This window comes from Bombina bombina, chromosome 12 (genome assembly GCF_027579735.1).
Source record: "Bombina bombina isolate aBomBom1 chromosome 12, aBomBom1.pri, whole genome shotgun sequence".
Taxonomy (NCBI): Eukaryota; Metazoa; Chordata; class Amphibia; order Anura; family Bombinatoridae; genus Bombina; species Bombina bombina.
The window spans coordinates 46,271,303-46,289,351 of NC_069510.1; the positions used below are offsets into that span (position 1 = coordinate 46,271,303).

The 18,049-nt window shown below is 40.7% G+C and overlaps 1 long non-coding RNA gene across 1 annotated transcript in view; it reads left to right on the forward strand.

The window, feature by feature from the left end:
- The first annotated feature begins 450 nt into the window (after positions 1-450).
- The window catches only part of LOC128643197 (uncharacterized), a 64,214-nt gene continuing 46,615 nt past the window's right edge, over positions 451-18,049 (forward strand). The window contains exon 1 of the long non-coding RNA XR_008399782.1: positions 451-470. This is a non-coding gene — a long non-coding RNA (uncharacterized LOC128643197). The remainder of the gene's footprint in view (positions 471-18,049) is intronic.

Sequence of the window (18,049 nt, forward strand, 5' to 3'; positions counted from 1 at the left end):
TGTTTCCGGTGAACCTGAAGGCTCGAGCGGAAACAGATACATTAGGGGCCGTTCGGGGATAGATAAATCAGCCACATTGTGACTATGGTGTAAAACCAAGTTTTGACCCTGCATGAAACATACAAATAGCCTCACAATGTTCCTGTTTAATTGCTGTGCTAAATTACTTATGTGGCACAACAATGGGGAAACTTCATAAAAAGTACCATGTCCCATATACTTCAGACAAAACCCTAGTAAACAAGCAAGCTTATTTTTTTCAGCAATGCAGTAATACAATGTTTATTACAGGGTTAAACTGATTGGGTTCCTTTAGATTAGCCCGGTAAACATTAATAACAGAACAGTCATAGAAAAAGGATAATGTGCACAGATTGCACAAAACTTTGACCCCGCTACTTGTAGTTATATACAGCGTTCCTCTGTTCTTAAGTTGCATTTGGCCCAGCTGCTAAATTTTACTCTGCCAGGTGAGTCAAAATAGACCTTATTTGTTGAGTTGTTTTTATCAGTGTATAACCATTTGCCTCAAAGAAAAATTATATGTAGATTAAAAATATCTAAACCACTCACACACATATTTATATACAGTGTATATATATATATATATATATAGATAGATAGATAGATAGATAGATAGATAGATAGATAGATAGATAGATAGATAGATAGATAGATAGATAGATAGATATAGATCGTTAGAACTGTATCGGTTGTCAGGTACATATCTTATATTTCTCAAATCTCAACGCATATTTGGTTTGACCATTGGATGCATAGCAGTGTTTATTTGTACAGAAATATTCCCAGTGTAAGCTACCTACAGCAGGTTGACTTTACACCAAAATTATTTTAGTTGTGACATTTTACTATATTTTTCCACGTATTATTGAAGTGTTATTCTAATCCTCTTGTAATATCAAGAATTTAGTGCACAAAAACATGCAGGTTATTTATTTTAATAACCAATTAAAATGTGTTATTCAATAACCACTGTAAAGCCTGTTTGTTAATTCAATATTTCTAAAATATACAAATAATTTCTTTATCATACTAGTTGTTAAAGGGACATGAAATCCAACATTTTTTCTTTCACGATTCAGAAAGATTTTTCTTTTATGATTCAGATACATTTTTAAGCAACTTTCATATTTACTTCTCTGATCAATTTTGCTACATTTTCTTGGTATATTTTATTGAAGAAGCAGCAATGCACTAGTGGAAGCTATGCACTAGCGGGAGATAGCTGAACTCATTTGTAAGCCAATGAAAATGGGCATACAAATTCAGCCACCAATCACCAAGCTCCTGAGCCTATCTAGATGTGCTTTTCAACAAACGATAATAAGAAAATGAAGCAAATTAGATAATAGAAGTAAACTTTGCCTAATGTTGGGAAAATGTGTTCTATTTTGTCAAACCAGTTTCTTTTATTTGGATATTTATGAACAAAGATTAAGCTATGTAAGGTCTACAGATATTATTTATTGTGCTACAGCAAAACAAGCCCATTGAAGTCCCCCCTTCCCATGTATTTGACACCAAAACATAAAATACCATTGTACAGGTTCTTATTGGATGGAGAAGATATAACTATTTCTGTGCAAGATGGTAAAACTGAGATGCTATGTGCAGCCATGTAAAAATAAAGTTTCTAATTTGTCCATAATTTATTTTTTCCCCATTTATAAAAGTTGTGCTATACTTAATACAACATTATAGTGTAATATTAAAATTATCTAATTTGTTACAGCATTTTATTATTAAATTCATTTTTGATGACTTATATTTACCATCTGAAAAAGGGATACATACATAAAGGGATAGGAAACCCCAAAAATGTTCTTTCATTATTCCAATAAAACATACAATTTCAAAGAACTTTCCAATTTACTTCTATTATAAAATTTGGTCCATTCTATTGTTATCCTTTGCTGAAGGAGCAGCATTGCACTATTGGCAGCTAGCTGTACATATCTAGTTAGCGGATCACAAGAGACATCAGCAGCTAGCTCCCAGCTAGCACATTTTAAAATAGAAGGGAATTTAAAAGTGTCTTAAAATGACATGTTCTATCTTAATCATACAAGTTTAATTTTGAGTTTCCTATCCCTTGAGTCTAATGACGGCTCTGAGCCATCGCAGAGTTTCCCACTCTGGTGCTAACGACGGCTAAGAGCCGTCGCTAGCACTCTCCCACCTTGAAGGAGATCTGGGGGCTCCCACCTGCTCCTACCCCGGCGATCGGGCCTGCATAGTGACAGGCATCGCCAGGGCTTTAGGTTTTGCGTGGTGACGTCACGTTCAATGACGTGATGACATCACCGCGCAACTTTATTGAAAGTTAACAATACAAAGTATAGGGAAAGGGGGCATGCTGCTTCGACGCCTGTATCTCAGGCATCTATGCAGCTGCAGACCCCCAAGACCCACCGTTGGAAAGGTAATTGCCTAACCTTTCCAACTGTGTAAGGGATATAGGAACAAAAATACAAAAGTAAAAAAAAAACCAATGTTAAATAAAAATTTAAAAAAAAACTTAAATCACCTTGGCACCCAGGTGGGAAAGTGCTTAGCACTCAAAGGGTTAAAGTAGTGATAACTAAGATAACAGTGACTTAGCATTTAATTTATATTACACCCTCTCTATGATAATTAACATAAATTAATAATTTTGGCATAAAATTAATTTGAGTGTTAAGAGTCACCTAGAACATTACAGTGATTTGTGAATTCAGGAGGACAACTTATTTTATTGAGAAAGATAAATTAATTTAGCATTATGCATTCTTTTTCCTGAAAATATTACATAAATTACTTTAATAACTGCATTAAAAATTGTATGCTCTATGATATTTAGTAAAAAATATTAAAGGGATATGAAACCCAAAATGTATTTACTTCTATTATCAAATGTGCTTTGTTCTCATGGTATTCTTTGCTGAAGTGATATCTAGGTAAGTAGCATGTACATGTCTGGAACGGAGCATTAGATTCCAGTAAAAAGTGCTGCCATCTAGTGCTCTTGCAAAGGTATAACATTCTTGCAAAACTCCTGCCTTATAGTGCTGCAGACACGTGCATGCTCCTGAGCTTACCTTCCTGCTTTTCAACAAGGGATACCAAAAGAATGAAGAAAATATGATAATGTAAGTAAAATGGAAAGTTGTTTAAAATGACATGATTTATTTCCATCATGAAAAATACATTTGGGGTTTTATGTCCCTGTAAATAGAAGCTTTCAGATATGAACAGGAGGATTATTTGGATCAAGGGTGATGTATTTGTACATATATTAGTAAGAATTACAAATCAGGGCATATCAAGGCTTGACAAATCCTGGGAGTCAGGAGGTAGATCCTGGAATTTTATACACATTTTTTTACTATCCGCTTGGTCATGTGATTGATGTAAATTTGTCAAGTTCTCATGAGTATAATGCCAGTGAAATTAAGTTATTTGTTCATGTCCACAAGGTAGTGACAAGGTAATGAGAAATCTCTATTTGTTTCCAGAAATTTAATTTTGCTTTTAGTAATATTTTGACCTTTATTCACAAACGGTGAACAGATCCATATTAAAGGGACGGTCTACTCCAGAATTGATGTTGTTTAAAAAGATAGATAATCCCTTTATTAACCATTCCCCAGTTTTGCATAACCAACACAGTTATATTAATATACTTTTTACCTCTGTAATTACCTTGTATCTAAGCATCTTCTGACAGACCCCTTATTTCATTCTTTTTGACAGACTTGCATTTTAGCCAATTAGTGCTGACTCACACACTAGGTGCCAATCTCAGAGTTTTACTGAGTGCTGATTGGATGTTTAAATGCAGGTATCATACCTACCAAAAAACCTAGTGCCTAGCATATCCAATATAACCTTTCTTTTTCTGGCAACACAGTTCAGCAAGTTGTGAGATAAATGGGACAAAAAGCTATATTCTGGTAGATTGGAATACTGCTGTTGAGGTTTCCCAATGTATAGTATCTGGCAAATGTATATATTTGTCCCAATATGAAATCAAGTTTTCTTATAAATTGGAATGGCTTTGAATTTTAAAACTTTTTTTTTTTCAAACAGCTTTTTCTCACAGATTGGAAGAGACTCTGTTTTTCTGTCTATCATCAAATATATAAGCAAATGTAATATAACAAATAGATAACAGCACAAGAGCAATAAAGCAACAGACAAGCCCTTTGAATTGTACAACATTATATAACTATCAATGTGTTAGAGACTTATCTAGTTAGATGGTGGCTACAGCTGGGATATATTTTATGTGATAGTTGTGTGTTATATGAACTATAGATTTCATCATTAATCGTTTTAATCAAGGTCTGTTAATGACAATGGTGTCAGCTATGTTGTGAATGAGGTTTCAGTAGCCTGATAGCATGTACATATATAGAATACATGTACAACTGCAGGATGATAGCTCACTAAGGGCAAGATTACAAGTGAAGTACAAATTAACGCTCCCGCTTGAATGTCAATTGCGCTAGAAGTAAGATTTTTGCGCTAGTCGAAAGTCAACTGTTTTTGCTCTAGCGGTAATCCAATTAGCGCAAAAAATACGAAGTTAGAATATCACGTGTGCGTTTATGAATTCCCCAAAAAAAAGTCAAAAGAGAAAAAAAAGTGGGGGGAAAAACACACCACTCTCGCGCAAACACAATTGCATATTCTCATTAGCGCTAACCCAACATAAAAATATAAATATTTCATATTCCAATGTTCTTCATATAGCAGAATATGTTCTATGTATTCATAAATACATATTTCTATATATTTACGTTAGTACTTTAGCACAAATCAGGAGCACCAGAATGTCCATTATAATAAAACTTAACTTTTATTTATGAGAATACAGCTTGGTATAAAAAGTTACAGAATGTAACCAAACATAATCAGAAAGTAGCATATGCAATGCCTATTGTGCTAACGCGTTTTGGCATTAGCCGTAGTCATAGCTTAATGAAACATGATGCATACACAACCTTTAAAAGACCTACTTTACATTGATAGGTTAATTCAAATTTAAACTCTGCTTACAGATTGGTTTCAAATTTTCTCTATTCCCATGTCTCTCCACCTAATGCTTTAGAGTTATATTTGTCAATTAACTCCTTCCTAACCTGTAAGGAATTAAATGGAGTGTTATTTCAAGCCTTTTCATACATTATACTGGCTTTTTATTATATTGAATTTTATAATTATTGTGACCCTGTCAGGGACTTTTTTCCCTGCTTTGTTTGCCATGTGCTGCTGGCAGCCATTTTTGCTTACCTTTTCTTGCTGAATCTGGTGCAGAGTGTGTGATGTTGCTCATTTCCTGCATGCCCTCTTATGGCTTTGCCATTGCGTTGTCTCAGACCTGTTTGTGAGTTCCTGTGGTTTACCTGGCTGTCTGACATCCCTCTAGGTTCCTGACTCGGCTCGCCTGACTACTCGCTTTGGCTCCTGAATCGGCTCGTCTGACTACCAGCTCTGGCTTTAACTCCTGGCTTGTTATTTGAATTGTGGACTTTTTATTATTTTTTGTTATTAATAAAGGTGTGATTATTTTTGCACTTCTCGTCTCAGTCTGATTCCTGGCACCCTGACATTACGCAAAGGCCATGAATCCTGATGGTGCTAATAATCCACCTTTACCTACCATCATTTCCAGGATGGATGAACAGAATCACCGCTTGGATCAATTTGCACTAGCCCTGCAAACCCTGCTGACTCGCACTGCACATTTGGACCACAGTGTAACACAAGTTTTGGCTGCTCCTGTTTCCGCTGCTACACCTAGTCCTACCAAGAGCCTGTCCGGTTCTGCACCTCTACCTCAGCAATATGGAGGCGATCCTAATCAGTGCAGAGAGTTTTTGAACCAGGTTGGCATTTATTTTGAGATCTTAAATCAGGCGTTTCCCTCTGACAGAGCAAAGGTGGGATTTCTCATCTCGTTACTCTCTGATACACCTCTTGCCTGGGCTAATCCCTTGTGGGAGACTAATAAACCTGTGTTTTCAAATTACCCTGATTTTGTGGCCTCCTTTCGAAGGGTATTTGATGTTCCGGCTCGCTCCTCCTCTGCTGCTAAACGACTCATGTCCATTCAGCAAGGTACAAGATCTGTTGCTCAGTATGCCATTGAGTTCCATACGCTTGCCGCAGAGGTAGGTTGGAACAATGAAGCCCATGTTGCTGCCTTCTTTCATCGGCTCTCTGATGCGATTAAAGACAAAGTTGCTGCCAGAGATTTACCAGAGGATCTCGAGGCATTGGTGTCTATTTTGATCCTAATTGACATCAGAGAGAGGCCCTCTTTCAAGGAGCACTTGCGGAAGCCTCCTGTTCCATTATCTCCTACGTGTTTGTTCCCACCCATGCCTCCCTTTCCTCCCATGCCTCCTGGTCCCGAGTCACCAGGTACTGCTGAACCGATGCAGTTGGGATTCACGCGTCTCTCCGCAGCTGAGAAGGCCTTTAGGAGGAGTGAGGGGCTCTGCCTCTATTGTGGGTTACAGGGCCACCATTTAAAGTCTTGTCCTACACGGCCGGGAAATGCTCACACCTAAAGTCCTGTCGGGGGCAGACCTTGGGTGGTTTATCCTCGTCCCCGGAACCGATAAAGGAGAAACCTTTGGTCACGGTTGTCCATTCCTGGGTGAACTCCTCCATAGTCACCCAGGCTGTTGTTGACTCCGGTGCTGCAGGCTATTTCATTGACAGTGCTTTTGATTCAAAGCACTCCATTCCTGTATTGCCTCGGTCCGTTCTGCTTGCTATTGAGGCCATTGATGGCAGGCCCCTTCAGCCCACACTCGTTAATCACGAAACCGCTACGTTATTCATGGCTGTTGGGGCTCTCCATTTTGAAACCCTCCAGTACCAGGTGATTAACTCTCTGCATTTTCCGGTTGTTCTGGGTTATCCCTGGCTCCAAAAGCACAATCCCAGTCTCGACTGGCGCAGCTCAGAAATTTTGTCATGGTCTCCGCAATGTATTTCCACTTGTCTTTGGAAACCAGTCAAAGTCTTGTGCACTTCTTCGGTATCTCAATTGCCAGAGGAGTACAGAGAGTTCCTAGACGTCTTAGCTCTATTCAACGTTTTTTGGGCTTCGCCAAATACTATAGAAAGTTTATTAAAAACTTTTCTTCCTTGGTCAAACCTATCACAGACATGACCCGTAAAAAGAATGATCCACTCCATTGGTCACCTACTGCTATTAAGGCCTTTGATAGTCTTAATACTGCTTTTGCTGCTGCTCCAGTACTGGCTCATCCTAACCCTGTCCTGTCTTTCGTTCTTGAGGTCGATGCGTCTGAGACTGGAGTAGGTGCTCTCTTGTCTCAACGTCCTACGCCTGACGGTTCCTTGCATCCGTGCGGTTTCTTCTCTAAGAAATTCTCTCCAGCAGAGTACAATTATGAAATTGTCGACAGGGAATTACTTACAAGGAATGAAGGCATCTTCTCGAGGGTACTAGCGTACCAGTGTTCATTCTTACTGACCACAAGAATTTAACTTATCTATCAGAAGCAAAACGTTTGTCGCCCTGACAGGCCAGATGGGCGCTATTTTTGTCTCGGTTTAATTATGTGGTCTCCTACCTGCCTAGTAGTAAGAATGTTAGGACTGATGCCCTCTCTCGACAATTTTCGCCTCAGTCCAAGGAGGAGTCTGTACCTACTCCAGTAATACCTCCTGATCATATTTTGGCTATCATACGTAATAATTTGACTTCTCCCTTGGGGGAGGAGATCCTGGCTGCACAAACCAATGCACCTCCTGAGAAAACCTAGTGGTAAGTGCTTTGTTCCTGAGAATCTTGGAAGTAAACTTTTGCACACTTACCACTATCCTAAAGCCGCAGGCCACCCGAGGAAGAAACAAATTATTTGGTCTGTCACTCGACAATTCTGGTGGCCAGGTCTTTGTTCTGATGTTGCTGCGTATGTTGCCTCCTGCTTGTCAGGGGTTTTTCCCTCTTTTGTTTGCCATGTGCTGCTGGCAGCCATTTTACTTACCTCTCTTGCTGACGTGGTGCATTCTGTGTAATGCTGCTCATTTCCTGCACTTCCTTTTATGGCCAGACTGGTGTTCATCATCAGTGTGAGACAGGATGCAGTCTCAGAATTGTGATGTCATCACTTATTATTTAAAGGGCCTCTGTTCACTATGTGAGAACGGCCTGTTTTGTAAACTCGAGAAGTGTGAGTTCCATCAAACTCAAGTAACCTTCCTAGGTTATGTTATCTCCGTTGCAGGGTTCTCCATGGATCCTGACAAGTTATCTGCAGTTCTGCAGTGGCCTCGCCAGTTGGTCTTCGGTCTATTCAACGTTTTTTGGGGTTCGCCAATTACTATAGAAAGTTTATTAAAAACTTTTCTTCCTTGGTCAAAACTATGACAGACATGACCCGTAAAGAGAATGATTTACTCCATTGGTCACCTACTGCTATTAAGGCCTTTGATAGTCTTAAGACTGCCTTTGCTGCCGCTCCAGTTCAGGCTCATCCTAACCCTGTCCTGACTTTCGTTCTTGAGGTAGATGCGTCTGAGACTGGAGTAGGTGCCCTCTTGTCTCAACGTCCTACGCCTGACGGTTCCTTGCATCCGTGTGGTTTCTTCTCTAAGAAATTATCTCCAGCAGAGAGCAATTATGACATTGGCGACAGGGAATTAGTGGCCATAATTTTGGCACTCAAGAAATGGAGGCATCTTCTCGAGGGTACTAGCGTGCCAGTGCTCATTCTTACTAACCACAAGAATTTAACTTATCTTTCTGAAGCAAAACGTTTGTAACCCCGACAGATGGGCGCTATTTTTGTCTCGGTTCAATTTTGTGGTCTCCTACCTGCCTGGTAGTAAGAATGTAAGGGCTGATGCCCTCTCTCGACAATTTTCGCCTCTATCCAAGGAGGAGTCTGTAACTACTCCAGTTATACCTCTTGACCATATTTTGGCTACCATACGTACTAATTTGACTTCTCCATTGGGGGAGGAGATCCTGGCTGCACAAACCAATGCACCTCCTGAGAAACCTAGTGGTAAGTGTTTTGTTCCTGAGAATCTTCGAACTAAACTTTTGCACAATTACCACTATAATAAAGCCGCAGGTCACCCACGTAAAAACCAAATGATTTGGTCTGTCACTCGACAATTCTGGTGGCCAGGTCTTCGTTCTGATTTTGCTGAGTATGTTGCCTCCTGCTCAGTTTGTGCACAGAATAATACTCCTCGACATCTTCCTGTGGGTCTTCTTCAACCTATTGCTAATGGTGAGCATCCTTGGACACATCTTTCCATGGACTTCATTGTCAAGCTCCCTGTTTCCAATGGCAATACTGTAATCCTTATGGTGGTTGACCATTTTTCTAAAATGTCACATTGCATTCACTTGAAGAAGTTGCCTACCGCTCAGGAGCTTGCTTCAATTTTTGCCCGTGAGATCTTCCGTTTACATGGGTTACCGAAGGAGATAGTGTTGGACCGGGGTAGCCAGTTTGTCTCTAGATTTTGGCGTTCCTTTTGTGCTCAAATGAGGATCCAGTTTTCCTTCTCCTCGGCATATCATCCTCAATCCAATGGGGCTGCGGAGCGGTCTAATCAAGCTCTGGAACAGTTCCTCCGTTGCTATGTCTCAGATCACCACAATAATTGGTCTGAACTGTTACCTTGGGCTGAGTTTACTCGTAATAGTGCTATTAATGCTTCCTCCAAGTTATCCCCGTTCATGGCGAATTATGGGTTTCAACCATCCTTGTTGCCCGATTCATTCATGTCTCAGGGTATTCCGGCTTTGGAGGAGCATCTCCGGCAACTCCGTTCCACGTGGGTGCAGATTCAGGATTGCCTTAATCGTTCTATGCAGCGCCAAAAGTTCCAGGCTGATCGTAGGCGTCTGCCCGCGCCTTCCTACCAGGTTGGTGAGAGAATTTGGCTGTCCTCCCGCAACTTGAACCTTTGTGTGCCTTCCAATAAACTGGCTCTCCGTCATGTGGGTCCTTTTCGAATACTACGACGGGTCAATCCTGTGGCTTACGCTCTTGACCTTCCTCCTGCAATGCGCATCTCCAATGTTTTTCATGTCTCTCTCTTGAAACCATTGGTTTGTAATCGGTTTACCACTGTTTTGCCTTGTCCCCATCCTATCTTTGTTGACAACCATGAGGAGTATATGGTCAGCAGCATTATTGACTCTCGTATGTCCAGGGGCCACGTACAGTATTTGGTTCACTGGAGGGGCTACGGTCCGGAGGAGCGTTCATGGGTACCCTCCTCTGATGTTCATGCTCCCGCCTTCCTCCGTGCATTCCATGCCCGTTTCCCCAATAAGCCTTTTGTCCTCCCGCGGGGGAGGGGTCGTTGAGGGGAGGGTACTGTCAGGTTTTTTTCCCTCTTTTGTTTGCCATGTGCTGCTGGCAGCCATTTTACTCACCTCTCTTGCTGACTTGGTGCATTCTGTGTGATGCTGCTCATTTCCTGCACTTCCTTTTATGGCCAGACTGGTGTTCATCATCAGTGTGAGACAGGATGCAGTCTCAGAATTGTGATGTCATCACTTATTATTTAAAGGGCCTCTGTTCATTATGCTTTGCCCTTGCGTTGTGTTTGTGAGAGCTCCTGTTTATTACCTGGCTGTCTGACGTCCCTCCTGGTTCCTGATCCCTGGCTTGTTCCTGACTCTGCTGTTCTCCTTGTTCCTGATTCCGGCTCGTCTGACTACTCGCTTTGGCTCCTGACTCGGCTCGTCTGACTACCAGCTCTGGTTTTGATTCCTGGCTTATTATTTGTTTTGTGGACTTTTAATTATTTTTTGCTATTAATAAAGGTGTGATTATTTTTGCACTTCTCGTCTCTGTCTGATTCCTGGCACCCTGACACTGCTCAGTTTGTGCACAGAGTAAGACCCCTCAACGTCATCCTGTGGGTCTTCTTCAACCTATTGCTAATGGTCATTGTCAAGCTCCCTGTTACAAATGGCAATACTGTTATCCTAAAGGTGATTGACCCTTTTTCTAAAATGTCACATTGCATTCCCTTGAAGAAGCTGCCTACCGCTCAGGAGCTTGCTTGCTTCAATTTTTGCCCAGGATGTCTTCCGTTTACATGGGTTACCCAAGGAGATAGTCTCAGACCGGGGTAGCCAGTTTGTCTCCAGATTTTGGCGTTCCTTTTGTGCTCAAATGGGGATCCAGCTTTCCTTCACCTCTGCATATCACCCTCAATCCAATGGGGCTGCTGTGGAACGGTCTAATCAAGCTCTGGAACAGTTCCTCCGTTGCTATGTCTCAGATCACCACAATAATTGGTCTGAACTGTTACCTTGGGCTGAGTTTGCTCGTAATGGTGCTATTAATGTTTCCTCCAAGTTATCCCCGTTCATGGCGAATTATGGGTTTCAACCATCCTTTTTGCCTGATTCATTCCTGTCTCAGGGTATTCCGACTTTGGAGGAGCATCTCCGGCAACTCCGTTCCACGTGGGTGCAGATTCAGGATTGCCTTCATCATTCTATGCAGCGCCAAAAGTTCCAGGCTGATCGTAGGCGTCTGCCCGCGCCTTGCTACCAGGTTGGTGAAAGAGTTTGGCTGTCCTCCCTCAACTTGAACCTTCGTGTGCCTTCCAATAAACTGGCTCTCCGTTATGTTGGTCCTTTTCGAATACTACGACGGGTCAATCCTGTGGCTTACGCTCTTGACCTTCCTCCTGCAATGCGCATCTCCAATGTTTTTCATGTCTCTCTCTTGAAACCATTGGTTTGTAATCGGTTTACCACTGTTTTGCCTTGTCCCCATCCTATCTTTGTTGACAACCATGAGGAGTATATGGTCAGCAGCATTATTGACTCTCGTATGTCCAGGGGCCACGTACAGTATTTGGTTCACTGGAGGGGCTACGGTCCGGAGGAGCGTTCATGGGTACCCTCCTCTGATGTTCATGCTCCCGCCCTCCTCCGTGCATTCCATGCCCGTTTCCCCAATAAGCCTTTTGTCCTCCCGCGGGGGAGCGGTCGTTGAGGGGAGGGTACTGTCAGGTTTTTTTCCCTCTTTTGTTTGCCATGTGCTGCTGGCAGCCATTTTACTCACCTCTCTTGCTGACTTGGTGCATTCTGTGTGATGCTGCTCATTTCCTGCACTTCCTTTTATGGCCAGACTGGTGTTCATCATCAGTGTGAGACAGGATGCAGTCTCAAAATTGTGATGTCATCACTTATTATTTAAAGGGCCTCTGTTCATTATGCTTTGCCCTTGCGTTGTGTTTGTGAGAGCTCCTGTTTATTACCTGGCTGTCTGACGTCCCTCTTGGTTCCTGATCCCTGGCTTGTTCCTGACTCTGCTGTTCTCCTTGTTCCTGATTCCGGCTCGTCTGACTACTCGCTTTGGCTCCTGACTCGGCTCGTCTGACTACCAGCTATGGTTTTGATTCCTGGCTTATTATTTGTTTTGTGGACTTTTAATTATTATTTGCTATTAATAAAGGTGTGATTATTTTTGCACTTCTCGTCTCTGTCTGATTCCTGGCACCCTGACACTGCTCAGTTTGTGCACAGAGTAAGACCCCTCAACGTCATCCTGTGGGTCTTCTTCAACCTATTGCTAATGGTCATTGTCAAGCTCCCTGTTACAAATGGCAATACTGTTATCCTAAAGGTGATTGACCCTTTTTCTAAAATGTCACATTGCATTCCTGTGATAAGTGTAGTAACACACCAATCCTTATGTTTAAGGAAAGTCCCCTTATATAGAATGGATTTGTATGCGTGGCAACATTACCTAACAAATATGAATAAATGATAGGTACCTCTGTTGCTAGCAAGGTGTTAGGTGCTTTAACCAGATATCTGCACAATATTAACGAGTAGTTAAATTGAGCATTAACTTAACTGAATACACAGCTTAGAAACAGACCGGAAGGTTAGCAGTGTTAGATACATCAATAAACTTCATCTTTAGCTGTAGATACAATTGATGCGGTCAAATACTGTTATAGAAATACTTGCGATTGTCTTTAGTATGATTAGTTCCTCAGTCAGAGTTTGTTACAGCTGCAGCTCTTAGACGGACTGAATCTGCAGAACCTGTCAGCGTGAAATGACTACACCCAGCAGCTTTACTTGCAGCGTTGTGGCTCTGAGAATCAAACAGGCAATCCAGACTTAGATTTTCTCAAAGTAAAGTGCTGTTAGGTTTGCGGCAAAATATCAAAGGTTTGATGCTATGACTTTTGTAATCAGAGACATTTCATAGGTTTTGAGCTTTAGAATTTCTACAAAGGCTTAATATAAAGTTTTAGGAACAAATGATCAAGGGATTCCCTAACACTTCTGAAATAATCAAGCACTGAAGCTTGTGAAAGGGAGTTCCTTTATAGAGAGCTAACAGGGTGGAGTTTCTGAATTAAAGGGACATGCTACTGACAGGATATGACAGATCCCCCCCTTCAGGAGCGTCTCCCCGAAAACAAAGGTCCCGGCTTCGAGGGGAAAGCGGAATGAAAAGACTGCAACAATAGAGGGGCGTTCAAGTCCCGAATAGGTACCCAAGAATCCTCCTCAGGAGAGTACCCCCTCCAATGTACCAAATACTCAATAGTATTCCGGCGCTTTCTGGAATCCAAAATGCGTTCCACCTCATAATCCATTTTGTCATCAAAAGCAACTGTGGAATGATGAGAACGAGTATCGGTGTGCTCACGATGACCCAAGTACGGCTTTAATAGAGAGACATGGAAGGTCGGATGAACGTGAAAATTACTGGGCAATTGCAACTTCACTGCGTTTTCATTGATAATCTTTAGTATTGGGTACGGACCGATATACTGGTCAGCTAGCTTTTTACAGGGTACTTTGAGGTTGATATTCTTGGTAGACAACCAGACCAAGTCCTTGACTTTATAATTCGGAGGAGGTGAACGTTTTCTATCAAAATACAACTTTTGGGTTGCTTTAGCATTTTTGAGATGAGTTTGTAGGGTTTCCAAGGTTTCCTTGATTTGAGTGAAATAATCCAAGACAGCGGGGGAATTTGATGAGGAAGTTGTGTTTGGAAATGATCTTGGATGGTAACCGTATGTGGCATAGAATGGTGACACTTCCGTGGAAGAACTGATGGAATTGTTGTATGAAAATTCCGCCAAAGGTAACCATTCGCTCCAATCCTCCTGCAAAGTTGAAATATAACAGCGGAGATACTGTTCCAAGGTCTGATTGAGTCTTTCTGTTAACCCATTAGATTGTGGATGAAAGGCTGTTGAGAATCTGAGAGAAATGTTCAATTTATTGCATAAATATCTCCAGAATTTTGACGTGAATTGGGATCCACGATCCGTAACTATAGATAGAGGCAATCCGTGTAACTTGACAATATGTGTCAAAAAAACCTTAGCTGTGGTGGAAGCAGTGGGTATCCGTCGTAATGGGATAAAATGAGCCAATTTAGAGAGGTGGTCAACAACTACCAAGATTGTAGTATAATTGTTAGAGATGGGTAGGTCAACGATAAAATCCATTGATAACATATCCCAGGGTCTCTCTGGAATGGGTAGAGGTTGTAATAGTCCGAATGGTTTATTATGTCCCTTTTTCTTTGTGACACAAATATGACATTTGTTAATGTATTCTTGTATGGTTTTAGTCATATTTGGCCACCAGTAATTCCTACTGATAAGTTCATTTGTCTTTTGTATTCCGAAATGTCCTGCTAGAGGTAAGTCATGGTTTTGTTGTAGGATGGTGTCTCTGAGTGACTGAGGTATATATATGAGGTTTTTATAATGATATAATCCAGTAACTGAATCATGATAACAGACTGAAGGAATTTCAGTGTCTGACTGTTGAGCTCTTAGTATATCAGCTTGGATTGTGGTTAAAGATGCTAAGAGTTTGTAAGGTGGTATTATATATGACTTCTCTTCACCTTCTGTTGGTACGTTAAATGACCTTGACAATGCATCTGCCTTAGAGTTTTTTGTTCCTGGGATGTAAGTTAGCACAAAATTGAAACGGTCCAGGAACAAAGCCCATCTTACTTGTCGTGAAGACAAGGTTTTGTTTTTCTTTAAGTATTGGAGGTTTTTATGGTCTGTAAAGACTTGAAAAGGTGTAGTTGTTCCTTCCAATAAATGTCTCCAGTGTTCCATGGCCGACTTCATTGCAAGCAATTCTTTATCTCCAACCGAATAGTTCCTCTCAGCAGGTGTTAATCTTCTGGAATAATATCCCACTGGATGGAGTAATGAAGATTCCTTATCAGGTTGGGATAAGATTGCGCCAATTCCTACGTTGGAAGCGTCAACCTCAAGAGTATATGGTAATTCCGGATCTGGAAGGTGTAAGATTGGGGCTGTTGAAAATAATTCTTTAAGGTGATGAAAAGCTTGATTTGATTCTTTATCCCATATGAATTTCTGTTTTCCTGTTAAACGAGTTAATGGTTGAACTACAGAAGAAAAGTGGTTTATAAATTTTCTATAAAAGTTGGTGAATCCCAAAAATCTTTGTAGTGAATTCAGAGCCCGGTAATCTATTATTGGACGGAGACTGCCATCTTTATTGGTAACAAAGAATATGGCAGAGGCTATTGGTGAGGATGAGGGGGTTATAAAACCTTTTCTGAGATTCTCGTCAAGATAATCCCTTAAATGTTTTAGTTCTTTCTGTGATAACGGAAATAATCTTCCAGAAGGAATTTCAACCCCAGGTTTTGTTTCTATGGGGCAATCAAAATGTCTATGGGGAGGTAATGACTCAGCTTCTTTTAAATTAAATACATCAGCAAAATCTCTATAGTCATCTGGTAAGTGAGGTTCAATGTGTCTAATAGAGACATATGGAAAACATGTCTCAGTACAATACTTAGATGGGAAAGTAATTTCATTGTTTAACCAATCTATCAAAGGATTATGTTTTTTAAGCCAAGGGTATTCTAAGATTACTGGATGTAATGAACTAGAGATTATGTCATAGGAAATAAACTCTTTGTGTCCAGAGTTAGTGATAGTTAATATGGGTATGGTGTGATGCGTTATCGGCCCTTTTAAATATTGTGACCCATCAATTACACGCACATACAGAGGGGTTTCTTTTAACACACTTGGAATTTTATTTTGTTTAACAATTAACTCATCAATGAATATCCCGTTGGCTCCTGAATCAAGTATGGCTTCGCTCTGGACCTGGTTGCAATCCCACTGTAAAGATAAGTTAAGTGACATGTAAGTATTAGTTTTTTTTGACTGATGTTTGCAAACGTAATCTGACTTACCCTTTCTTTGACGTGTAAGTATGGGACAGTTTGCAACATCATGTTCTTTGTTGGCGCAGTACAGACACAAGTTAGCTAGGCGCCTTCTTAATTTTTCCTCTTGACTCAAGGGTCCTCGTATTGCACCAATTTCCATGGGGACTGGTTGAGACGATGCTTTGTCCAGGGATGTATGGTATTGTTTTTTAATTGGGAATTCATATAATTGTCTTTCGGACTTTCTCTCTCTATGTCTTCTGTCCATGGAAATGCATAATTTCATAAGCGCCTCCAAGGATTCTGGGTATTCAACTTGTGAGAGTTCGTCCTTTAAATATTCGGACAGTCCCAAGCGGAACTGGTTTTTTAAACTTATAGTGTTCCATTGTGAGTCAGTGGCCCAGAGCTGGAAGTCCGCAATATAGTCTTCCACTGCCCGTTTTCCCTGTTTTAGAGATCTTAATTTTTGTTCCGCAGTGTGCTGTTTATTTACATCCTCATACAGGATTGACATGGTATGGAAAAAATTTTCAATCGAATTTAAGATTGGGTCATCCAACTCAAAGAACCTGTCTGCCCATGCTCTGGGCTCCCCAGTAAGAAAAGAAATAGCAGTGCATACTTTTATTTTATCTGTACGGTATGTTTTAGGCTTTAATGAAAACATTAACATACAGGCATTTTTATATTCTCTGAACTTGGTTCGATCACCACTAAAAGGAATAGGAGGGTTAACCTGTGGTTCTGGGAACTCACTTGTCTTTTGTGCAACAAAATCATTAAGCAGTTTTTTTTAATGTATTATTCTCATTAGTGAGATCTCTTAATCCTTGTGCAAGAATCTCCACCTTCTGATTTAAAGATGTTATTTGATTGGACATTTCCAGTGGGTCCATTATACCAGAGGTGTTATTTTACAGGCTTGATTATTCTGTGATAAGTGTAGTAACACACCAATCCTTATGTTTAAGGAAAGTCCCCTTATATAGAATGGATTTGTATGCGTGGCAACATTACCTAACAAATATGAATAAATGATAGGTACCTCTGTTGCTAGCAAGGTGTTAGGTGCTTTAACCAGATATCTGCACAATATTAACGAGTAGTTAAATTGAGCATTAACTTAACTGAATACACAGCTTAGAAACAGACCGGAAGGTTAGCAGTGTTAGATACATCAATAAACTTCATCTTTAGCTGTAGATACAATTGATGCGGTCAAATACTGTTATAGAAATACTTGCGATTGTCTTTAGTATGATTAGTTCCTCAGTCAGAGTTTGTTACAGCTGCAGCTCTTAGACGGACTGAATCTGCAGAACCTGTCAGCGTGAAATGACTACACCCAGCAGCTTTACTTGCAGCGTTGTGGCTCTGAGAATCAAACAGGCAATCCAGACTTAGATTTTCTCAAAGTAAAGTGCTGTTAGATTTGCGGCAAAATATCAAAGGTTTGATGCTATGACTTTTGTAATCAGAGACATTTCATAGGTTTTGAGCTTTAGAATTTCTACAAAGGCTTAATATAAAGTTTTAGGAACAAATGATCAAGGGATTCCCTAACACTTCTGAAATAATCAAGCACTGAAGCTTGTGAAAGGGAGTTCCTTTATAGAGAGCTAACAGGGTGGAGTTTCTGAATTAAAGGGACATGCTACTGACAGGATATGACAATTCCCTTGAAGAAGCTGCCTACCGCTCAGGAGCTTGCTTGCTTCACTTTTTGCCCAGGATGTCTTCCGTTTACATGGGTTACCCAAGGAGATAGTCTCGGACCGGGGTAGCCAGTTTGTCTC